The sequence below is a fragment of the Grammomys surdaster genome, unplaced genomic scaffold (genome assembly GCF_004785775.1).
Source record: "Grammomys surdaster isolate TR1022 unplaced genomic scaffold, NIH_TR_1.0 61, whole genome shotgun sequence".
Lineage (NCBI taxonomy): Eukaryota > Metazoa > Chordata > Mammalia > Rodentia > Muridae > Grammomys > Grammomys surdaster.
Genome location: NW_021604563.1, coordinates 19,338,930 through 19,366,081, shown reverse-complemented (window position 1 = coordinate 19,366,081; position 27,152 = coordinate 19,338,930). Strand labels below are relative to the sequence as shown.

General features: G+C 35.2%; 1 pseudogene; it reads right to left on the bottom strand.

The window, feature by feature from the left end:
- Positions 1-24,191: 24,191 nt before the first annotated feature.
- LOC114629188 lies at positions 24,192-24,538 on the bottom strand (annotated as a pseudogene).
- Positions 24,539-27,152: the final 2,614 nt, after the last annotated feature.

Sequence of the window (27,152 nt, the reverse complement as noted above, 5' to 3'; positions counted from 1 at the left end):
ACTTGACTCCTAACTACAGGTGCAGTATAACTTACCAGTTTCTGCTGTGCACATTAAGACAGAATTTTAAACAAGTCATACTAAACCAAGTGGTGGGTAGCTAGCAGATAAAGTTTTAACCATTTTATCTTTTTAACATGAAACACAGAAAAACAATCATTCAAACAATGAAACAATAACAGACAATTGACACACCTGAACAGACAATAGAGAGAACTAAGTATTTCTCCAGTAGGTGCCATAGAGAAAGCAGGATCTCTCCCATTTCCTCCTGTTGCTAGGAGAGCTCTAAAATAGCTTATTCAAGGTCTAACTCTTATCTCCTTCTTTCAGAGGTGCATTGGCAGCTACTGATAGTTACTCCTCAGTGCCCTGCTTTCTTTACTTCTGCAATTCCTCCTAACCCTGCTTCTCTCATCTGAGGCAGCTTTTAGGCTGTGGATGAAGGACTATCTATGATTCCTCTGCTTGAAATTTTGCTGTCACCCCTAGGAGAACTCGGCATTGGGTCAAAACCTATTCAGTCTAGCTATATCCACTTAATGCACCTGCAACAAAGTCTCCAAAAGATAAGTAGTGCTAGCATCAATCCTGTTCATTGCTTACTGTACAGGATACTCTTACTTCTTCCTTTTTTTTTGGAGCTCCACCCAAGAAAGCATTTCTCAACCAGTTCCCCCAACCCCCATTTTCAGGACCCACATTCAAGTGCCACCTGTAGCTGACTGGTAGCCATGCTTGAACTGGGTTTACTTGAAAGGGAGGCTGGAAATGAAAAACAGAGAGAGTGGTGTGAGAAGCATGAAGCCAAGACAAAGTTCTCTGATCAAGGCTCAAAGTTTAATTTTCAGCACTTTGTATATATAGGAAAAGCCCCACTGAACCCATCCTTTGTTTCAGCTGGATTATACCACAAGGCAAGCTCAGTAATCAGTGTATTCATCTAAGTTCCTGTAGGAAGTTGTACATGCAGGCAGGGTGGATGTCATCACCTGAGTCCTTAAGGTCCTGTGGCAAACAAGGTCTTTCTGGCCTGCTCAAGGCTGGAGGAGGGCACACTATAGGGTCCTTTTTAGGTAGTTAATTGATAGTATGATTCCTTACAACTTTTCAGATGTTCTTAATTTTAGTTTAGGCTCCTCCATTCTTCTTCTGTATTCTTATGCTAACTATTCTGATTAGATCTACCCTCACCTTTCTCTAGTCAGGTCACTTTTGCCTTGTTATTCACTGCTGTATTGCTCCTCACTCTCCTAGGCTGGAAATGGTCCTTTGTTTTGTTTTGTTTTCATGGTTTCTGTAGTTACTCTAAGATGTATACTCACATCTGAAGATTTGGAGTTAGTGGCCTCATATGAAATAGAAAATGTAATATTTGTCTTTCTGAGTCTGGGTTACCTCACTGAATACGATATTTTATAGTTTCATTCACTGATCTGCAAACTTCATGATTTCATTTTGATGTTAGTTCATTTAGATGTTAGATGTCAAAAAGATACTAATGAAGTGATGACATTGGGAACTGGATGTGGCAAATCTAAAGATACCATTAAAAATGATGTCTATTATAAATAAGGTTTCTATGAACATAGTGGAGCATGTGTCCTTGTTATATGTTGGAGCATCTTTTGTATCTATTCCCAGGAATGGTATAGCTGGGACCTCAGGTAGTACTATGTACAATTTTTTGAGGAACACCAGACTGATTTCCAGAGTGGTTGTACTAGCTTGCAATCCTGCCAACAATGGAGGAGTATTTGTCTTTCTCCACATCCTAGCCAGCATCTGCTGTCACTTGAGTTTTAGATCTTAACCATTCTGACTGGTGTAAGCTGGAATCTAAGGGTCATTTTGTTTTGCATTTCCCTGATAACTAAGGATGTTGAACATTTCCTTAGGTGCTTCTCAGCCATTTGAGTTTCCTCAGTTGAGAATTCTTTTTTTTTTTAGCTTTATACCCCATTTTTAATAGGGTTATTTAATTCTCTGGAGTCTAACTTCTTGAGTTCTTTGTATATATTAGATATTAGCCCTCTATCAGATGTAGGATTGGAAAGGTCTTTTCACAGTCTGTAGGTTACTATTTTGTCCTGATGACAGTGTCTTTTGCCTTATAGAAGCTTTTCAATTTTATGAGATCCCAGTTGTCTATAGTTGATCTTACAGCACGGACCATTGGTGTTCTGTTCAGGAAATATTCCCCTGTGCTGATGTATTTGAGTCTCTTTCCCAATTACTCTTCTAAGGGATAGAACTAGAAAATATAATTTTGAGTGAGATAACACACTCACAAAAGAACACACATGGGGTGTACTCATGATAAGTGAATATTAAGGAAATAGGTCAGAATATCAAAGATACAACATACAGACCATATGAAGCTCAAAAAGAAGGAAGACCAAATTGTGAATGCTTCAGTTCTACTTTGAAGGAGGAACAAAATAATCAAAGGAGGTAGAAGTCAGGAATGACTTGGAAAGAAGAGAGGAGGAGGAGAGGGGAAAAAAGGGAGCAGAATCAGGTATGGGAGGAGAAGGGGGAGATGGTCACAGGGTCAGGAAATTAAATGGAGATGTGGAACAATGGGGGATTGGCAACAGGGGTAGAAAACAGAAAGTCCAAGATATCAGGAAGAGGAGGCTCCTATGACCTGACAGGGATGATATTAGTTGAACTACACAATAAAGGAGAGAGAGAACCTGTAGAGATCATATCCAGAGTTTAGGCATGTCCCTTAGTTGAAGGATGGGGCCACCCACCCTTCTCAAAAATTTTATTCCAGAATTGCTTCTGTCTAAAGGAAATACAAGGACAAAGTGTGGAGCAGAGACTGAAGGAAAGGCCATCCAAAGGTTGCCCCACTTGGAGACGCATCCCACATGCAGCCACCAAACCTAATCACTATTGCTGATGCCAAGAAGTGCTTACTGACAGGAGCCTGATATAGCTGTCTCTTGAGAGACTCTGTCAGAGTTTTACTGATACATATGCAGATGCTTGCAGCCAGTCATTGGACAGGAATCTTAATGGAGCTGTTAGAGAAAGGACTGAAGGAGCTGAAGTGGTTTGCAACCCCATAGAAAGAACAACAATATCAACCAACCAGAGCTCCCAGAGAATAAATCACCAACCAAAGAATATATATGGAGGGACCCATGGCTCCAGCCACATCTGTAGTAGAAGATGGGCTTATCTGGCATCAGTGAGGGGGAGGCCCTTGGTCCTGTGAAGGCTTGATGCCCCAGCATAGGAGAATGATAGGGCAGTGAGGCAGACCTGAGTGGGTACATGCGTAGGTGGGTGGTAGAGCAATCTCTTAGAAGCTGGGGGGAAAGGAGGTAGGAAAGGAGATTTGGGGATGGGAAAACAGCAAGGAGGATAATATTTGAAATGTAAATATATAAAATAGCAAGTAAAATTTTTTTTAAAGTGTTATGTCTTTAGTGCTCATTGAAACATTGAACAAAAAGTGAAGATTTCGGAGATTTTATTTAAACACCAAGAGTTATGTTTCTCCAGTGCTTATTTAAACACAGAGCTAAGTTTCTACAGCACTTATTTAAACACAGAATTAAAGAGAAAAGAATCCAGCAGTTTTCAACCACAGAATGATCAAGAGAGTGTTAAGTTGCCAGAGTTCATCAGCTTCTAGCCCTCAGTACAGTGGAGAGAGTTACAAGGCTAGAAATCATCAGTGTTTTGGCTTTTGTCTAAGTCTGTGTTCCACCTCAATTCCAAATCCCAAAAGGCTGGGTCTGGCCCCCAGTGCATGATAAAAAATGACAAGTGTCCTGTTTAGACTTCACAACTAAGGTAAAAAAAAATATGAAGATTACCAATTGGAGTGGGAAAGATAAACTAAAAGAATCAACATCAAATGTTGTGGAGGATGTAGGGAAAATGGAACCCTCATTTACTCTTGGTGAGATTACAAACTGGAATGGGCACTCTGGAAACCAGTTTGGAGATTTATTAACAATGTAAAGATAGACCTACAATATGAACTAGATGGAATACTTCTTGGCATATGCCCAAAGGATTCAGCACTTTACTGTAGATATATATATAATCAGTCATGTCCATTTCAACTCTATTCACAGTAGTTAGAAAATAGAAATAACCTAAGCATTCTTCAACTCATGAAAATATGGATATATAAGCTATAGAATACTTTTCATCTTTAAAGAAAAAAAGGAAATCATGAACTTTGAATATAAATACATAGAGATATAGAAAAGATTACATTGAGTGAGGTAGCTCAGAAACAGAAAGGTAAACAGCATATTCTCTCTTTTCTGTTGCTCCTAACACAAGAACTTTAGAAAAAGGTATATAATATACAGTAAATGAAGAATATAAGAAAGTAAAATATGGCCATGGTGGAAATGAAGAGGGTAATAGCAGTGTGCAAGTGATTTGAAGGGGAAAGTGAGAAAAAGAGGGGAATTTATTTAGGAGGAAGAAGAGGGAGGTCAATTCAGATGGAGAGGGATGGAGAAGTAAAAAATAACATGGAATTCTTAAAAAGTCATAAGGAAATAATATTATTATATTCTTAACTACAATAGCATATATGAGTACAGGTCTATGTCTATAGATATATAGCTTAAATAAAAGTTTCAAAACTGATCTAAAAATGTCTGCCCAAGACCATAGACTAACAAAATCCCCAGCACCAGACATAAAAATCCCAGTTACAAGTTGTTCAGAGAAGTCTAATAAATTGTACATATATGTATAATTTATAGTTTAATCACATAATCTATTATTTATATTAATATATTTATATTATAGATTATACCATTTATTTATATAATGTACATTATTAAAAAGAGAGGCTGTGAATTTTAGAGGGAGCAAGGTAGGGGAAGTACATGTTAACGTTTAAAGAGATGAACAGAAAGGGGAAAATAATATAATTATATTTTAATTTCAAAAAACAGAAATACTATATTAAGAAAGGATAAGTAGACTACAAAACAAATTTATTCCAATTAATATGGAGGAGGAAATTATGACATCATATAAATTCACATAAGCTCAATAATATTATGCTTTAAAAATTAAAACTGTCTCAAAAATAAACAATGCATTTAAGGGTAGGAAGTGAATAGGAAATATAAAACTCGCTAAATTGACTAATGGTGACAATGTATGATATTTACATAGTATCTATACTCTAAGTTCAGAGGTGTCCAACACCTCTGGCAATTGTGACACCAGCATTCACATGTACATATTCATTCCCAGGCACACACATATGTAATTAAAATAATAAAATTTTTAATTATTATCGTAGTAGCAAGTATAGTATTATTTGAAGAGTTAGTACTACACATGTTAATTATCTTGAAGAGTCTGTGACTCACAAGATATTTTTAGTAAATGAGCTAAGACAGTTTACCTATGTGTTCAGAGAGGTCTATCATTATACTTTGCTAATGACCTAGAGAGATCAATTAGAAGCTTTCTTAGCAGATAGTACATAACCCATTATAACACTGTTAAATGAAATGAGAAACTTTCAATGTATAACTGAATTTCTTTCTAATGGTAGAATTCTGCTATCACTATGTGGAAAATAATTGAACAGAGCTCTCAATACGCCTAACATCTAGTATGTAGCCAGTACTAGAACTAATTGTTGCATGCTGTCAAATTTTTGTATATATTTTCAAGATTGTAAAGTAGATGCAAGTTCTCATTATAAAAGTGCTCTATCACTGATAAAAATCCTCATCTCTGAAATATTTGTATTTATTTTACTATTAGTACATACTTATTGTGTCAATTGCTGAGAGGCTGCGGAAGGACCAAGATGGGGGCGAATGGGATGAATTGACCAACAGCCAAAAGGGACGAGGGGGAGAAGATAAGCTCTAGTGGCACCCCACAGGGAATGAGACACTTGTTTGCTGCAACTTGTTTGACTAGGTCGTGGCTGGTTTGGCTAGCTCACTTGAGCTGGCAATCTCCATGGCTGGGACAGAGAGAGGTCCTCTGTGGGGAGATTAAATGGAGGCTCGGTAGTTGTAGACCTTCTCCACGGTTATCCAAGGCAGGACCCAAAGACGAGATGTAGTCTAGGTCTTAAAAAGTTTATTGTCATGGTGGAAAATGGTTGAAGCTATACTCCGTATTCTCAGGGTGGGCCTAAGTCTAAATACCTTTTGTGAGGAGGAGGGTCTGAAAAGGAATGCTTAATTGGCTACGCTCTCTGGCCTTTAGGTATATCATGAATATGGAGATGTCTTGAGGCTCTGTAGAATGTAGTAACGTGCTATACCTGTGCTACATGACTGATGACCACAAACCTCTCTTTGGGAGGGACTGTAGAAGGCTGTCCTACATGCCTGAAAGGCACGGATCAATGGAGATCTTCGGCCTCATGTCAGGAGCCTGGAGTCTTGGGAGCATGGTGAACTGCATGCTGTTTCTTACAGGGAAGCCTGTGAGGTCTCCAACCTGCTGTGTCTCCAGCCATCTCTAGCCAGTGCTCAACCAGAAACTATGCTGTTCTTTCACAATCCTAACTAAAATATTAACTAAACTAATACATTTGTAAAATCCAGATTCTTAATACAGATAATCTCTGATATATTCATCTTCATGAATTTGGCATATTTCACATATCACGATAGTGTTATGTTCTATAAAATTTCCTAAAATGATCTCATTTTACATTTCTTGGGTAGTTAAAAATGGCAGACTAATCAATATATTTGTTGTACATTTGTGGGTTTTTTTCCTGTGTGAACTATTATTCCTATTTATTGAATCAATAATTATTTTAGTGCATTTATTTTTGCATATGATGAATATTCCTTCCTTGTCAAATCGATACTGATAAAGATTTTTTCTCTAATTCTATAGGATAGCTTTTTATTCTATTGACTGTTGCATTTGTTCTGCAGATACTTTTATATTTCATGTATTCCTTTTTGAAAATTCTTCAGGTTTACTGGATATTGAAACTCTATTCAATAACTTCTTGTGCATGCAAATAACTCAAATTATTTTTCTGTTTTCCTCTAGTAGTTTCAATGTTTTGAGTCTTAAATTAAAGGTACTTTTTCTATTTTGAGTTGATTTTCATACAAGGTGTAAAATGACCCTCTAATTTCATTCCTCTCTTTGTAAATATCCAATTTTCACAGCATCACAGCCATGTAGGGGTGCTGCTTACTGGCTTGTTTCTCATGGTTTCCTCAGCTTGCTTTTTATAGAACAGAGCACCACCTGCCCAGTGATGGCATCACTCACAATGGGCTTAGACCTCCCCCATCAATCACCAATTAAGAAAATGCCTTATAGATGGAGCTTAAGGGAACATTTCCACTACTGAGGTTCCCTCATTTCAGATTACTCTAGCTTGTGTCAAGTTGATATAAAAGTAGCCACCACACTGTTTCTAGCAATTTGCTGTATTCTATTAGTGATTTGCTTAAAACAGTGCCCAGATCCATGTAATGAACAAACTTGGTAATGAACAGTTTTTTAAATATGTAGTTAAATTTTGCTTATGAATATTTTACTGAGAATTTCTGCATCACTTTTTTTCAGGCAGATATATTTGTGTGTGTGTTTTGTCTGTATCTGACTTTTATAACAGGGTAATACTAACTTCAGATAATGAGCATAAATGAATATTTTTCTATTGTATCTTGTGAGGAACATTATTTTTAAGTATGAATATTTGAAATAATCCATAAGTGAATCTGTCTGGTACCCAGCTTTTCTTTGTTGGAAACATGATCTTTTCAATAATTTTCTCATATCTCTCATATTTGTTTAAATTGATTATATCCTCATGACTTAATGTATGTTACATGTGTTTGTTTGTTAATTTATTTCTTATTCAAATTTCAATGATCTAATTTATTGGAATAAAAGTTTTCAAAATATTTGCTAATGATGCTGCGGGTTTCATTTTTACTATTTGCAATGTCCAGTTAATTATCACTCATCTTATTAAATCCTTCTTTCTTTCTGATTGCTAGCTTAGTGAAATATTTCTCAATATTGTCTACCTATTAAAAGCCACAAATACATAGGTTTTGTATTGTTGTTTCAATCTCCATCTCATTAACTTCTGCCAAGATCTTAAATCTTTCCATGGATGATATGAGATTTGGATTGTTGTTTTTCTCAGATACCTTAATATATTTATTTTATTCTGTCTGCTTTTTGTAATTTAAGTTTTCATAGCTGTATACCTTCCTTTTAGGGGTGTATCATAAAAGTTCTAATGGATTAAATTTATTTTTGTTTGGTAGAAATTTTAACTATTTTCACTAATTTCATCAATATTCTACTGATAATTGCATTATTTATTTTTCTTGATGGACTCTTCTTTAGTTACATGTAGTAACTGTTAAGTGAAAAAAAAAAAAGTTGGTGGCAGCAGCCAGTCCAGAACTTAAGCTGCAGATAATTTACTCTAATAAGCATTATCAGAATGAAAAAGTCTCAAAGCTATGAATATGATGCAATGTGGAAATGAAAGCATTAAACAGAAACAATGCAATATATGGAGATTTAAAAATGTTTGAGCCCTAAAAGAAGGAAATGATTACATTTAAAGTCTGGGTAGGGACATAAATAAGAGTGACAATAGAGACAGAGAAGGAGAGGGAGACATATACACAGAGGCAGAGACAGAAAAAACAGACATAGAGGAACAGAAGTTATGAAAGGGAGGGTAAAGGGAACACCAGAAGTGTCTTTTCAGAGAGCATCTTTCAGAGAAATATTCCCAACAATTTTCTTAAGTTTTGGCTCACTCCTTGGAACAATGGAGAGATCTTAGTTTTTGTAAATGTTAAGAGTTGCTAAGACGTTTCATATCACATGATTTAGTCTAAAATATTACACATGACAAAGAACATGAAGGAAGATATTCAATAGCATAAATCATGGGCTAATGTTAGGCAACAACATAGATAGCTTCTTACTCTCTGTGCTATGGAAGTCTTCAGGGAGGTGTGACCTGATCTTTTCAGTCTGGGAACTGGCTTAATGGTGTAGGTCAGTAATCTAACAGTGAGTTTCTCTATATTTTTGAAATCTGCCTTAAAATCCCATTTGTCATACATATTTATTGTTACTGTTCTTTCTTTGATATTCTATTTGTCAAATATCACTTTCCATGATTTCACATTCAGTGTGTGTGTGTGTGTGTGTGTGCATGTGTTTTTATAAGAGCATTTTATATCTTTACAGATAACCATGAGTTGAATTTTGTCTTTAAATTAATTCAGCCAATCATAATTTCAGTTACAGAATCATGGCTACTCTCTAGTGTAGTTGCTGATTTCCTTTTTCTTTTTGTTTGTTTTCTTGGTTGGTTTGATTGTTATTTGTATTTTTCTTTTACTTGTTTGTTTACTGAGCTGTCTATGTATAATTCTTTTCTAGTTCACATTTGTTCACACCTTTTTCATAAAATTTATTCTTTTCTAAACTTTTGCATAAATTTGACACAATCTCAGAAGATGGAATGATCTCCCATATTCATGGATTGGCAGGATTAATATATTAAAAATGGTCATCTTGCTGAAAGCAATCTACAGATTCAATGCAATCCCTATCAAAATTCCAACTCAATTATTCATAGAGTTAGAAAGAGCAATTTTCAAATTCATTTGGAATAACAAAAACAGAACAAAACAAAAACAAACAAAAACCCAGGATAGCAAAAAACATTCTCAACAGTAAAGGAACTTCTGGGAGAATCATCATCTCTAACCTCAAGCTGTATTGCAGAGAAATAGTGATAAAAGCTGCATGGTATTGGTATAGGTACAGGCAGGTAGATCAATGAAATAGAGTTGGAGATCCAGAAATGAACCCACACCCCTATGGTCACTTGATCTTGACAAAGGTGGTAAAACCATACAGTAGAAGAAAGGCATCATTTTCAACAAATGTTACTAGTTCAACAGGCAGTCAGCATGTTGAAGAATGCACATTGATCAATTCTTATCTCCCTGTACAAAGCTCAAGTCCAAGTGGATCAAGGACCTCCAGATAAAACCAGATACACTGAATCTAATAGAAGAGGAAGTGGGGATGAGCCTTGAATGCATGGGCACAGGTGAAATTTTCCTGAACAGAACACCAATGGCTTATGCTCTAAGAACAACAATAGACCTCATAAAATTGAAAAACTTCTGTAAGACAAAGGACACTGTCATTAGGACAAAACAGCAACCAACAGATGAACCTAGACTCATTAGAATGCTAGGTAAGTACTTTATCAAAGAATTGTACCTCACAACTTAAAAAAAAAACAAACTTAATTTTAATATAGGGTCTCAGTAATTTCAACAGATTCTAATCATTTTACAGGTAGGTCTTAAACTTTTAATCCACCTACCTAAGCATCTTGGGTAGATGAGATTATGGGTTTACATTAGCACACTTGCCTATATTTTATTTATACAAATGAGATTTTTTTCAAATATCTTAATAGTTTGTGTTCCAGAACCATAATCTTAATTGTACCTACAAGTACAAAAGATGAATTTGTACTTTTTATTAATGAAATCAGATTTTAAAGAGGATAGAGAGCAGCTATATTCATAATAGCCCAAATAAGAAATAGCCCTTGTATTATTTATCATCAGTGTAAACATATTATAGTTGAGTCAGGCAGTTGACTCTTGTCCAACAGTGAGTAGGAATAAATGAATACATTTAACCCCAAATATAAATTTCAAAAGCATTATTAAATATATATCTAACATAAATGATACAAAATTTGATATGGTTGTAGTTGATTCAGCTGATTCATGCTATTTAAAAATGCTTCAAAAATAGATTCATGAAAGTATATGTAGCAACATATATTTAGCAAAATTCTACCTGGAACATACATAGAATGGAGATTGATGAGTGTTCACTATACAATCTTTTTAATGATTTCATAATTAAATTTTTTCATAATAATTTTTTAGACTGAATTCACAATAATCAAAATCTTGAAACAATATTTTGTATGTTATCACAGATTCTTTTTCAGGTAGTTAACAATCATATTTTTACTATTACTACATTAGAAAGAGGAAATATCTTGATTTTCATTGGGGTTTATGGTGCTCAATTTATTCTAATGTCTATTAACAAAGGCTGATTCTGTGTAGCCTGAACTATTCATGTAAAGCATCCTGTAAACCTATAAAAGATGGCATATTTTTGTGGTACCCAATGTATCTATGTCTCAGATAACCCATCTTAAACTCATTGGTAGACTGTGAAATAATTCTTCCTGCTGAGATTTGGTACAATCAACCAGACTCTTCAGAACAGATGAATCAAAATGATTTGAGCACATAATGACTTTAAGGAACAATTCATACTGTTGACATATTATAGCTGTAAATGCATGCTGTGCACCATTCATTGCTGAGTAGAGTACAGAGAGAATACAATAGATCTATTTCAATGAGTAGTTCTGAATTTTTTTAAAAAACCCACCCTCTAGTTAAACAACCTGTGTCTAATTGCTTCTGAATTATAATTTTTTCTGTTTCTTTACTATGTACCTATTTAGACCAAACTTATCAACAATTAATTAGATCATATAGAAAATTCTTCACAGAAGTTAGTTATTCCTTTAAGTATATACAAAACTACAGGAACTTACAAGAACAGCTATTTTTGTTTTGTGATTCTTGAGTGAAGCTGAGAAAAATTTCCATGGTTAAAAAATAAATTGCCAAAGGGTATCATTTTTGTCTAAGCTATCATTAATTTCTCTAGAAAATATATAAATTATGTGTATTGATCATGTTAAATTTAATGATATAGACTGTTCCATAAAAAAAATGAAAATCCATGCCAAATAGGGTGTGTTATCTGGAAATTGTTATCTAAGCAGAATAATAATCCTTAAAATAAATTCCTGAAAGAAATTGAAGATGGATGGCTAGGGTTCAGGATATTTAATATTATCACGAAGTTCAAAGTCTTCTCAATGGAATATTTTCAGTTTATGTGTCATGGGTTTCTATATTTTTCCTAGAGTATCTTTAGTACTTCTGTTAAGTCTCAAAGTACTATATCCATATATTTTCTCCCTGTCTATCCTTAGTACTCTACTTTATTTATAATTCATAATTAAACTGCTTTATTTGTGACAGGATATAATAAATAACATCTTCCAAGTATTCAAAAACAAGTAATGATTTCTCATAACACAGCCTCAGCTAATTGATGGTTAAAAATATAATTTATCATGATATTTGCAAAATTGTTAATAATTTAGAAAGTATTTTGAGAAATAACTTTCTTTTGATTCTTATAACAACTAGAAAGTATAAACATGTCAATTATTTAATTGTATATATCACAAATCCAAGATTATTAATATTATAATATATTCCAATTATTGTGATGAGTACATTTGTAAATGGAATTGAGACTTCTATTTAGTTGATGTTGTCTTTTTATCTATGACATATTATCACAAGGAGAAGGTAAAATGAGGGACTCCTTTGCCCTATGGATTGATTTTTAAAATATACTAAAATTTTGCTTTAATTTTGTGTTTTACTTTTTCTCTTAGGGAATCTAGATTCCCTAAATCAGAAGAAATAATATTTTATGGTTTATATGTGTACATTATTTTCATGCTAATGTGTGTGCTCATGTATGTGCGAGCATGTGCACGTTTCTGGAGGCCAAAGGTCTACACTGGGCATCTTCTTTAGTAGCTCTCTTCATTTTTATTACTACTTGTACATAATTTGTACATGTATGTTTGATGTGTGTGAAAAAGATTTGCATGGAAGGTGGTTCTTTTCTTATATAATGATTTCTAGGGCTATATTCTATAATCATTTTCTCCTAGATTGAAACATGCCATTCTGCAGGAAAGCTCCTTAAATAGAAAGAAAACAACTCAAAATAGCTTCAAGATGACCTGGAAACAAGTCAAATTCACTAAGTCCTTCCCTCAAAGAGTAAATGAGCCAATCAGGAAAGAAGACTCTAAGACAAGACAAGCTTCAAAGACTCCAAGACCAGATCAGAAAGAAACAATATTTCTCTTTTTGACTGAAAAACCAAACAAAAACAAGCAAACCAAACAAAACAGAAATCAACTGAGCTGCCCAGAAATCAACAGAGCATAGATCCCAGTCACTTGGAAAAGACACTCTCCAAACTATTGAGGTACCTGGGTGGTGTAAAGTGTGCTTCAAGTTCAGCTTTTGTGAACTCTCACCATTTTTGGGGTGAGGTTTTACTTGTTCTTCCAAAGCATAATAAATAATGGTATAAAGCTAATAACAGAATGGCTGTAATATCTCCATCACATCCTCCTAATTATTCAGAATAAAATGTATTTATACTATGCATCTACAGGAGATGCAGACTCTCTAGGTAGCCTCTAAAGTATTTCATATAGTTTTTTTTTATACCAAAGGCATTGGTAGTGTCAACTGAAAGTTGTTGATTAATCGACTTAAAACAATTGGGATTATTCTACCAGAAACTTCCAAAAGCAATTCTTGAGCAAAAACAAAATGCTAGAAAATACAGTACTTCAGCTAATATTGCTTTAAATTTCAGTAATATAAAATTTAACAATATTGTAAAAAAAACAAAAAAATCTACATCTAAAATATTTCTTTGTTCTGGACATTATGAAAGTTAGACTTCTGAGTTCTACTTCTGTGTTTTCATGTTGTTTCTATCTTACAACTTAGTGGCAATGTATCACTTGTAAAGAAATGGAAGAAAAAAACCAGCTTTGTTTTAGAAACTATTTGACAATTTGATTCATCCAAAGAGGATAGAGATGTAAGTCTTAGTTTTTATTATAGTATCTTCAATGTTCAAATTCTTCCTGTGTCTCTCATGAAAAATAATTATTAATTTTTCTATATATTTAATTTCTTTCAGAAGGAAAAAAACAACTACTTATGTATTATTTTCTTATTCTTTCAAGGAAAGTAGGCAGAACCTACTTGTTTCACATTTTGTAGTTCTTCCTAGTGATGGTATAAGAGAATTCAATTTAAAGGATCCCATATAATTTTATTTCAAGGCATGATATAAGCAACATGTCCAAGAATGTTCATAGTGAAGATGACCATTGCTAAAAGTTCATGTTGAAAGAAGCAGCCATAATTTGACCTAATTATGGGTTTCTAAACCTTTGTAAAATCTTAGAAGTTTACCTTGTCAGTTTGGCCTAACTGCAATTAGTTTCTTTTATTTGAGGCAAAATGTACTTAAAACCTGCACTTAAAAAGGATGTAAAACAGTCAAAGAAGCATAACACTTAACCTCTATTCATCTAAAATATATATTCCTTTGCAGAGAGAGCCTGGACAGTGTCAAATGAAACAAGCAATTAGTCGCTTTCTAACAGTGAGCAGTTCAAACTGTAACATCATGCCAGACGTGATTAAGAATGATACAGCACATCATCATTGTCAACACTATTCAGCCAATGTAAACCTTAGTTAGAAATGTACTTGTCAGAGAAAAATGCGCCTTTGATTTCTATTGCACTTTCCCAGTAATTGCTGTCATCAGTGGCAGGTTATTATTACAGTTGAATAGAGTTTCAGTAATTACTTTTGCACAGATTCTAACAGCTTTTAGATTGAAGGATATTCTGACAGTTTGAATACTCTTGACAACAATTACCTTTTTCCTGGTTAACACTGATTCAGGAAAATTAAAAATTAAATCTGTTCAGAGGAAACACTTATGTATGTCACTAGTAAGTACATTGATATAAAAAATGTGTAAATGGCAGAATGACTTAGATCTTTTTAAAATTCTTTTCTATAAAGTATTTTTGAAAATCAGCATTTAGGGAGACACAGACCATGTGCATTAGTTTCAAAGTAAATGATATGGAAAGTCTGAATTCAGTCCTCAATTCAATTGCTAACAAAAACCATTGTATGGGGTTGATGAAAAATAGATGTTCATGAGAAGAACAGAAAACGTATTATTTATATGTTCATGCCTATGGCTACCTTCCTTAGATAAATGGATGCCAAAGTACATTCATATTTCTCATTTTTCAGAGAGTAAATATATGCTTTTGCAATTTTGCATTTTATGATATTAACATATCTGCTTTTAGGAAATAGAGGTTAAGTGTGATTAACTGGACTAATAGGTGGAAACTCCTTTGGTATGAGGTATTGACAATAAATAATTGAGATGAGATAAATTGAAATTTGAGGAATCCAATTCACCACATTACTTTGTATTTAAGTTTATAAGGACATACATATTTAAAGTCTTAAATATTTAAAATAATTTTAAAATATTTTAAAGTTATTACTAGGTAGAGTGAAGTAGTGTCAAGTAGTTATTTGGGAAGTAAAATGATAAAAACATCAGTAAGATTCTGACCAAATTCTTATAATTAATTTACTTTTAAATGTATATTTCAAACTAAAGAATAAGAAGTCATATATGTGGAGCATGGTAACACACATCTGTAGCCCAAATATTTCAGAGGATTAAACAGGAGTATTGCAAATTTGAAGCAAGCTTGAACTTCAACATTAGATCCTATCTCAGACAAATTAATTGTTGAGGATGTGGTAAAGTGCTTACTAAGGTCGGGGGTGAGGGTAAGGGCGAGGGTCCTGGCTTCTGGCATCTCCCCCTTCTCTGTTTAGTTAGAGAAGGCGTCTTATGATCAATCCCAACTATGTGAGTTTTGAACTTGGAAGTCTAATTATGGGGGGTCTTAGACAAGTTCACAACCCCAAAACATTGATGTGAGACGAGTCACATCGATGGTTGAAGGCTTTAGGCTGTTCCCCACCTTCACAATGTCCCCTGAAGCTTGGCAACTGCAAGATCCTGCTTGGCAACTGCAGATAGACTCAGAGCAGTGTACCATATCTTCTGAAGAATAGCAGGGAGACCATAACTCAAGCAGTGTACCATATCTTCTGAAGAATAGCAGGTAGATCATAATTCAAGGCAGTGTACCGTATAGACATGACATGTTTCAAGGCAGAGGCCAAGAAGATTCTGTACTTTTCTACCAACTGGCCCCTCTTACCCCCTCCCCTTGTAAAACATGCTATAAAAAAGCATCTCATGTTCAAAAAAATTTTAAAAAAAGTGCTTACTAAGCTGCATGTATAAGACAATGCCATTTTTGGTCTTCAGCACAATAAGATGTAAAATGCAAAACATTGTATTAGGTATTGCATATTACATTGTACATTATATTGATTAGTTGTTTTAGATAAAATGGTGGAAAATTTAACATATACAATAAAATTCAGTTAAAATTTCTGTTCTAAACCAATCAGAAAATGTAGTGGAAAGCCTTATCAGTAGAATGAACCAAGTAGAAAGCAGTATCAGAACTCAAGGATAAAGTAGAGGAATCGAACTTCTCATTCAAAAATATGATACATTAAAAGCACACACTGCAAAGGAATACATAGAACTTTCTAGAACCATGAAAAGATCAATTTAAAAAAATATAGACAAAGGAGAAGAGTCCTTGTTCAAAGTCATAAAGGATGTTTTTTCAATAGGATCATAGAAAACCACTTTCTGAAATGGTGAAAAGATATATCCTTGCAGATACTAGAAATATGCAGAATACAAAAGTAGACAGGATCAGAAAAGTAACTCTTCATGACGTATAGTGAAAACACTGAATAGACAGAATCAAAAAAAGAGAGAAAACAGAAACCATAAGCCAAATATAAAGAAGATCCATCAGAATAATAGCTAATTCTCAATGGAAACTTTAAAAGACAGAAGAGTCTGGAACAATGTAAACTAGAAATAAGGACACAAAAAGGAAAAAAAAACTGACTGCAATCAACACACACTTTTCTATCATAACTTTAAACATCAATTACCTTATCTTGGCTGTCAAAAGGAATGCATTAATTGAATGGATTAAGAAATAAAATCCATTGTTTTGTTGTCTAAAAGATAATCATCTTAAATTCAAAGATATGTAGAATCAATGGATGGAAAAATATGCCAAGGAAATGGAATCAGGAAACACATATGTGTTGTCATACTAATATCTGACAAAGTGGGCTTCCAACACAAATTAACTATGAAAGATAAAGGACACTTCATTCTGGTCAAGTGAACAATTTACCAAGTAGACATTACAAATCATAAGCATGTGCAAACAAAATTCTGGCAGATATAATTTATGAAAAATTATTCTACTAGACTTTTAGACATAGATTAATCTCAACTCAGCAATAGTAGGTGATTTTAATTCCCCACTTTCTCTAACACACAGACCATATGAGGAAGAGTAAACAGAGATTCACTGAAATTAAATAACATTATTCATATTATTGATCTAAAACATTACAGAATATTCTACCCAAACATTAAAGAATCTCAACGACTTTATAGCCCATGGAATTTTTTCTAAAATAGATCACTTATTATTACACAAAACATACCTGAATATATTAGTTACTTTTCAATTGTTGTCATAAAATATGACAAAGACAACTTATAGAAGAGGCTTATGTTTAGGCTTATGTTTCCAGAGGAATGAGACTCTATCATGGAAAAAAAAGCATGTCACCAGAAGCAGCCATGCTATCAGAGGTAAGAAGCTGATAGCACATATGCTCAACCATAAAGATGAAGGATATAGTATAATGGCAGTGGTGCAAGGAAAACTCAAAGCCTTGCCTGAGTGATGTACTTTCTTTAACAAGGCTCCACAACCTAAACCTTCCCAATAGAGTTTAATATGAAGAGATAAAAAATTTCTAGAAATTACAAAAGCCCATAGTGAATAAACAATATACTACTGAAAGAAGAATAGGTGAAACAAAAATTACAAACATTTAAAAATTCCTAGAAATAGAACGATTGAAGGAGCTGAAGGGGATGAAAATCCCCTAGGAAGACCAACAATGTCAACTAACCCAGACACATCAGAGTTCCCAGAGACTAAGATACCAACCAAAGAGCATTCATGGGCTGGTCCTTGGCCCCCAGAACATATGTAGCAGAGGACTGCCTTTTCTGGCCTCAGTGGAAGAGAATGTGCATCTAATCCTGTAGAAACCTGATGAAAATTGGGATACTGGCAGGAGTCCGGTGGGGGTGGGTAGGAGAGAACCCATTCAGAGACAAAGGGGAAGGGGGATTGGGTAAAGAATTTGGGGAGGGGAGACAAGGAAGGGGGCCACATTTGGAAAGTGAATAAAATGATTTAATAACAATTTAGAAAATTTAGAAAAAATAATGAAATCTAAATGAATCCCAAAACACTGAATCTTTTTGAAGAACGTAGGCACTGCCTAAGATGTGGGTAGTGGAAAGGACTTTCTGAATAGGACTGCATTCACTGAATAAAATCACATTCATGGGATCCCCCAAAAGAACTCAATATTCTACTAAGAAATATGTGTTTGATCATGTCTATGCTGTTTTACTTACAATAGTTAGAAAATAGACATAAAACAAAGTGAAACAAAAAGTCTATAAAAATGCCAGTTAGTTTGGGCTTTGTTGATCAACTACTCCTTGAAATGGAGCCTCTTGTGAAGTCTTGTTGCTACATACAAGGAGACTCCATTTGAAAAAACTAATTTCGCCATTGTCAGTGGGTATCAACTACAGATAGATGGATGATGTTGATGATCACCTTTCTCTTTTTTTTTGTTTTTTTGTTTTGTTTGTTTTGTTTTGTTTTTTGTTTTGTTTTTTATTAATTTTTTTTGAACATGAAATGCTTTTTTATAGCATGTTTTACAAGGGGAGGGGGTAAAAGGGGCCAGTTGGTAGAAAAGTACAGGATCTTCTTGGCCTCTGCCTTGAAACATGTCATGGTCTATACGGTACACTGCCTTGAATTATGATCTACCTGCTATTCTTCAGAAGATATGGTACACTGCTTGAGTTATGATCTCCCTGCTATTCTTCAGAAGATATGGTACACTGCTTTGAGTCTATCTGCAGTTGCCAAGCAGGATCTTGCAGTTGCTAAGCTTCAGGGGACATTGTGCAGGTGGGGAAAGATAGGGGGTGAGGGTAAGGGCAAGGGTCCTGGCTTCTGGCATCTCCCCCTTCTCTGTTTAGTTAGAGAAGGTGTCTTATGATCAATCCCAAGTATGTGAGTTTTGAATTTGGATGTCTCATTATGGGGGGTCTTAGACAAGTTCACAACCCCAAAACATTGATGTGAGATGAGTCACATCCATGGTCGGAGGCTTTAGGCTGTTGACGATGAGCAACGTCAAGGGATCCCGAGGTGGGTGAAAGGAGGTATGAGAGCTCTGTCTTAGGCCATGTAGGTTGCACCCACTCCCAGCACCACGCACTCCTTTTCATCTGCATTGGGTGGGCCCCTGGGAAGTGGACCTACAATAATCCCGTCATTGGGCTAACTCACAGCCATCCTAGTCTCTTGTAAATGTTCAAGTTACCAACCATTTGTCAGTTTGGGGTGTAATATTGTCATAAAGGAAGGCTCCCCAATGTTAGCGGCCATATCAAGGGCGGCCTTGGTTTAGGAAAAAGCCAATTTTTGTTGTGGTGATCAAGAGGCCAAGCTCTCTAGTGAGAGAAACGAGGGCAAAGCCAGGCATACCAGGAACCCTTCTGGAGGGTGTGGAAGTCTAGGGGTCGACCGTAGGGGGAGGCAGGGGAGCTGGTGCTGTGCCAGTCTCCTGTGGAGTCACTTCTGGGTCCTCTTCAATTTTCAGCTGATGGTAATGAACTTCAACCGTCTTCTTGATGGCAGAAACAACCTGGTTCCGAGGATGACAGGTCGTGGGCGACGATCTCTGTCTCACTCAATCTTGATGTCCTGTGCACGTCCTCTCAATGAGGGTCCATCCGGAGGGGTCCGTGCCTTGAGCCCTACGTCTGGGTGCCACTTGACCCGACCGGCGGGTCCTAGTTATTCGTGGGGGCTAGGAGGACCGCAACCTGCTATTCTTCAGAAGATATGGTACACTGCTTTGAGTCTATCTGCAGTTGCCAAGCAGGATCTTGCAGTTGCCAAACTTCAGGGCACATTGTACAGGTGAGGAAAGGTAGGGGGTGAGGGTAAGGGCGAGGGTCCTGGCTGATGATCACCTTTCTCATCTATTAGCACACTGAGTACATCCAGTACTATGAACACTAGCCAGTAGGTGTGAAGCTTCCAGTTACTCACTAGCTCAACTTTTATGTGTTTGATGAATGTGTTGTTTGGAGTAGTAGGGTCTTGCCATCATGTTGTGGAAAACATTCAGTAGTCTTGATAATAGCCTGTGATGTTTGGAGATTTTCAAGTTAACTCTTTGGCTAATGACTCAACAATACATAAGTAATTCGTGGCACTGGAGGTTTTACTTGGTGGCATAAGGTGTCTAGAGTGGAGCATTTTCTCCATTATTATTTGGTTACTCTTTTTATATATCTTTCATTCATGTATATATTTTAGAAAGTTTCTACAGTAATAGGTTTTTATATTTTTATTTTAAATGTTAGTTGTCTTGCCCCTTATACCCTCTTATACCTTATATCCTTCTCTCTCATCTGCATCTCTATCCCTATTACATCTTGCTATTCTAGTTTTCCCTTTGTCATTCTGTGGCACTATATTCTGTTTCCCCTTCTTTAGGATATCCTCTCTTACTTTCTTGTCCTGGTGTCTTACACAGGATACATTTTTGGGTTATTCAGACTATAGAGTATGTTTATAAGATGAAAAGCTAATATATTTATATGAGAGAACAAAATTGATATTTGTCTTTTAGACAACAGGTTACCTTACTCAGGATTATTATTTTCTGGTTCCACTCCTTTATCTGTGAATTTTATAATTTTACTTCTAATAGCTGAATAATATTCCCTTTTCTAAGCTTACCACAGTTTCATTATCCATATATCATATGATAAAAGTCTGAACTGCTTTCAGTTTCTGGATATTATGAATAAAGCAGAAATGGACATGAATGCTGAAGTATCTCTATATTAGGATAAAGAGTTCTTTTGGTGTATGCCCAAGAGTAGTATAGGTGGAGTTTGAGCTAGATCAATTCCTGGCTCAATCCCCAGGGAAACATGATTTTATAATCTTATATAAAATGTAGTTCTATTTACCTGCAAAGAAAATTATACCACGTTGTTACCTGAAAATGTATATCATATTAATTATAGTCAAATTCAGATAGACATATACATGGTTTGTTTTGTTTTGTTTTCCATCCTGGTCCTAAAATGTATGTGTGTGTATGTGTATGTGTGTGTGTGTGTGTGTGTGTGTGTGTGTGTGTGTGTGTTTGTGCATGTGTGTGCATGCGTGTGTGTGTGTGCTCATCACATGTTGCATGTGTGTATATGACATGAAACTAGAACAGTGACTATGAGTATGAATAACAGTGCTTTAATAGGGAGGAAGTAATAGTGCAATGCAATGAACCAGATGGGAGAGTTGAGTAGGTGCTATTACGGGCAGAAAGTGGATCAGTATTGGGATGACAATGTGGATAGGGACCATGAATGGGAAAGGAAAATTAATGTTAATTAAATATGTATGAAAATTCCATAATAAAATGTATTAGTATGTGTTAAATTTAATTAAATTCTGTAATGTATCTTAAGTACAACTATCACAGTGCAAAGTCCCCTTTTACTATGTCAATTACTTCTGCATAGTTTACTCAGTGACCTATAGATGTAGATAATCTTTTCATCACTGTATGGTTGCTTGGCACTGCAATCTCATTGAATGATTCTTTTTATTATCTTGCAATAGTTTCTTCACACTCATGGCAAATTCTATTTGCACTGTACCCTGGATACTATTCTACATTCCATTTGTCAGACATGCTAACTTCAGATATTGAAGACTGAGATAGTTTAGGCTCTGTCACTTCACATTATATATTAATATTAACAAATAATTTCTTTTTTGCATTGTTTTCTATAAAATTGAAAATTTTATTGCTATCTGTTTCAATCAATCACTGACCAGAGTCTATTACTCTAGGATATTAATGATCATGAAAACTATCATTATTTTATTTGTTTTGGTTTTCATTTGCTTAACAGAAGATGAAAATGCTTATTGTATTAATACATTTGTCATTTTTAAAAAAATTAATATTTTAGTTTACTGGTTTATTATTTCTGAATTTAAATATTATAAATAAAAGACTAAAAGAAACCCCCTTTAATAGAAGAAGGCAGAAAGGAGATTTATTCAATGTGGCCACATTTTGACGTTCTATAAATAGATTTTAGTGGATCTCGAAAGTTCTGTTCAGGATCCTGAAGTGAGATTAAAGCTTAAATAGGAGACCAAGGTCCATTTTCAAACAATCTGTGAGATGTGGTCGAGCCCATCACTAATCCATCATTGCCTATCCTTCAGTCTTATCTTGTAAGATGATCAGACAACTTATAGGAACTGTAAGAGATTAAAAGTGTTACATAAAGTTTTATCATATGGGAGTAAATGAACATGGCAGAGATGTATGGAATACTGGAATCTGGCAAGTTTATCTATCTGCCTCTGTATATGTCAGGCTCTGAGAGTGCCTCTCAGGTGACAGGTATATCAGGCTCCTGTCAGCATGCACTTCTAGAAATCCATACCAGTGTTTGCATATGGTGATTGCACCTGGGATGGGGGATGGATCTCCAGGTAGGGCAGTTTCTGGATGGTCACTCCTCTAGTCTTTGTCCCACACATTGTCTCATATTTGCTCTTGTGAATATTTTGTTGCCCCTTCTAATAAGGAATGAAGCATTCAGACTTTGGTCTTCCTTCTTCTTAAGCTTCATATGATCTGTGAATTGTATCTTGGGTAATCTGAGATACAACTTTTGGGCTAATATCCACTTATCATTGAGTGCATACCATGTGTGTTCTTTTGTGGCTGTATTACCTCACTCAGGATGATATTTTCAAGTTCCATCCATTTGCATGTGAATTTCATGAATTCATTGTTTTTCATAGCTGAGTAGTACTCCATTGTGTAAACGCACATTTTCTGTATCCATTCCTCTGTTGAGGGACATCTTGGTTGTTCCCAGTTTCTGGCTATTATAAATAAGGCTGATATGAATACAGTGGAGCATATGTTCTTTTTATATTTTGGAGCATCTTCTGGGTATATGCCTAGGAGTGGTATAGTTGGGTTCTCAGGTAGTACTATGTCCAAGAGTTACACCATCTTGCAATCCCACCAACAATGGAGGATGTTCCTCTTTCTCCACATCCTCGTCCACATCTGCTATCACCTCAGTTTTTGATCTTAGCCATTCTGGCTGATGTGAGTTAGACTCTCCAGGTAATTTTGATTTGTATTTCCCTGATGTTGAACACTTCTTTAAGTCCTTTGCCTTTTGAGTTTCCTCAGTTGGGAATTCTCTGTTTAGCTCTGTTCTCCATTTTTAATAGGGTTATTTGGTTCTCTGGATTCTAACTTCTTGAGTTCTTTGTATATATTGGATATTAGCACTCTATCAGATGTAGGATTGATAAGGATCTTTGTTTTCAGTCTGTTGGTTGCCATTTTGTCCTATTGACTGTGTCCTTGCCTTACAGAAGCTTGACAATTTTATGAGGTTCCATCTGTTGATTCTTGATCTTAGCACATAAGCCATTGATGTTCTGTTCAGGAAATTTTCCCATGTGCCCATGTGTTCAGGTCTCTTTCCCACTTCCTCTTCTATTAGATTCAGTGTATCCGGTTTTATCTGGAGGTTCTTGATCCACTTGTACTTGAACTTTGTACAGGGAGATAAGAATGGATCTGTGTGCATTCTTCTACATGTTGACTGCCAGTTGAACCAGAATCATTTGTTGAAAACGCTGTCTTTTTTCCACAGGATGGTTTTAGCTTCTTTGTGGTGCCTATATTTTAAGAGTCAATCCTTTCGTTTGTGTTTAATTTCAGCTATATCTATATATTTACATCTTTTAAGAGTATAACTTGATCTGTGGATATAAACTTTTTTAAGCACTAAAGCTTTAGTACAAAAGGAGTTGACTGCTAGAGAGGGCCCTCTCCAGTGTTTCTCTGTATCCTCTTCCTTCCCAATATGTACCTCCAGGGGAGGTCAGTGGTCCATTATAGAAGAGGTATCTGGGAGAATGAATTATGGTAATATTTTTCCAAAGTCTTCCAAATCCTTCTAGGTGCTGTTGAGAATCTTCTGGTAGAAGATGTAGGAATTTAAGCTCTTATCTCCAAGATCTACTTCCAAGATCTATCTCCAATATCTACTTCCTGGGTAGTTTTTATCATCTTTTGTCATTTGGGCTTTGGCTGACTTAGCCCTGGTTGACTTGGAGGGGACTTCCATTTCCATGGCTGCTTTTTCTTTCCAGGACAAGTTGGACCTGCTGCAAGTTTCCTGTGCTTCTTCCCAGATAGCATGATATTGGCACGAGCCAGCCTGCTTCTTGTAGTCAGCCCTTCATCTATCACAGCCCCGACCACCTGACGCTTCTGTTTCTGATCCCTGCTTAGTACCCTGTGGCTCTTGAACAATATTTTTAGCTCTCTCCGGGAACAATGATCTTTCCTCCTGGAGATTCCATTGCTACACTCAGAGGCTCACTCCTGGAGCCGTACTTCTGCACTGGATATAAACTTTTAATCAATTTTTTTCATATTATAATCCAAATAATTATTTTCCTGCATATATCTATAATTTTATGTTTCAAATGTACTTTGAATATAATTATGAATATGCTAATTTATTAAAATATATTAATGTTAAATATGTAATACATAAAAAAGAAAGCATTGTAACAGTCATTTTTCAAGGACATGAGCTTTTCACAATTACTGTGAGGTACCAGTAGAGCAAGTCACAATTTCTAACTCATTATAAAAATCATGGTTATTGTGAAACTAAATTCCAGTAAAGGCATCACAGGACAAGAAAATGCCAGAATGCATTTTTCATTAATATAAATGCTATTACAAAAATTAAAACCAACTGAATGTATAAGTGTGTAAAATGTTTGTAAACAACACATGTAAGACTTGTCATTATAATTTAGGATTGGTTCCAGAACTCACATTGAATTAATACAATTAATGTGATGAAATAACAATTAAAATGAATAAATGAATGGGACAAATGAAGAATATTGCTGAATACAAGGATAACTAACAATCTCACATACTCACCAATTTGAATTGCTGTGCGTAAATGAAGCAAGCTTCACAAAACAGTATAGTAGTGAGACAGAGGAATCATGATTTTAGAGATTCCATCTTACACCTGACAGAATGGCTAACATCAAAACCACAAATGACAGCTTATGCTTGTGAGAATGTGAAACAAGGGGAACACTTCTCCACTATTGGTGGTAATGTGCAGCCATTTTGGAAGTCAATCTGGTAGTTTCTCACAAAATTAGAAATAGATCTACCTAAAGACCCAGCTATACCACTCCTGGGCATATATCCAAAGAATGCTCCACTATACTATAAGGACACTTGCTCAACTATGTTCATAGCAGCTGCATACATAATAGAAAGAAATGGGAAACAACTTAGATGTCCCTCAACTAAAGAATGGACAAAGAAAATATGGTACATCTACACAATGGAGTATTTATTACTCAGCTGTTAAAAACAGTGACATCATGAAATACATGCTTCAAATGTACTTTCAATGTGATTATGAATGTGCTAATTTATTAAAATATATTAATGTTAAGTATATAATATATAAAATGAAAGCATTTTAACAGTTATTTTTCAAGCATATGAGCTTTTCACAATTACTGTCAGGTGCCAGTAGAGCAATTAACAATTTCTGAGTCATTATAAAAATCATAGATGAAACTTGAAAAATAATCATCCCAAGTGAGGTAACCCTGACCCAGAAAGACAAACACAGTATATATTTATACTCATGTATAATTGCATATTAGCTGTGAAGTAAAAGACAATCATGCTATAGTCCACAGACTCAGAGAAGCTAAGTCCAAAGTAAGGCTTAGAGAGGGATGTGTGACACAAGGAACTCTCTGGAAAGAGGAAATAGACTAAATTTTGCAAGTGTACTGAGACCAATTTGGGTTGGTAATAGGAGAGATCAGGTTGGGGAAAGGGTTGGAGAAGAGTAGAATGGGGTTATGTGGCATTTCCAGGTGAGGTTGAAACCTACTACAAAGGCAAGATGGCCAGTTTACTATATTAATCCTGCTAATCCATGAGCATTGAAGATCTTTCCATCTTCTGAAATCTTTGATTTATTTCTACAGAGACTTGAAATTCTTATCATACAGATCTTTCACTAACTTGATTAGAGTCACACCAAGGTATTTTATATTATTTGTGACTATCGTGAAGGATGCCATTTCTCTAATTTCTTTCTCAGCATGTTTATCCTTTGAGTAGAGGAAGGCTACTGATTTGTTTGAGTTAATTTTATATCCAGCCACTCTGTTCAAGTTGTTTATCAGGTTTAGGAGTACACTTGTTGAATTCTTGGGGTCACTTAAGTATACTATATCATCTTCGAATAGTGAAATTTTGACTTCTTCCTTTCTAATTTGTAATCCTTTGACCTCCTTTTGTTGTATAATTGCTCTGACTAGAACTTCAAGTACTATATTGAATAGATAGGGAGAGAATGAGCAGCCTTGGACCAGTCCCTGATTTTAGTAGGATTGCTTCAAGTTTCCCTCCATTTAGTTTGATGCTGGCTACTCGTTTGCTGTATATTGCTTTGAATATTTTTAAGTATGGGTCTTGAATTCCTGATCTTTCCGTGACTTTTACCATGAAGGGGTGTTGAATTTTGTCAAATGATTTCTCAGCATCTAATTAGATGATTATGTGGGTTTTTTCTTTGAGTTTGTTTATATAGTGGATTACATTGGTAGATTTCCATATATTGAACCATCCCTGGATCCCTGGGTTGAAGCCAACTTGATTGTGGTAAATGGTTATTTTGATGTATTCTTGGACTTGGTTTGTGAGAATTTTATTGAGTATTGTTTCATTGGTATCCATAAGGGAAATTGGTCTGAATTTCTCTTTCTTTGTTGGGTAGTTGTATGGTTTAGGTATGAGCGTAATCGTGGCTTTATAGAATGAATTGGGTAGTGTTCCTTTTGTTTCTATTTTGTGGAATAGTTTGAAGAGTATTAGTATGAGGTCTTGTTTGAAGGTCTCCTGGAAAGAAGTTAT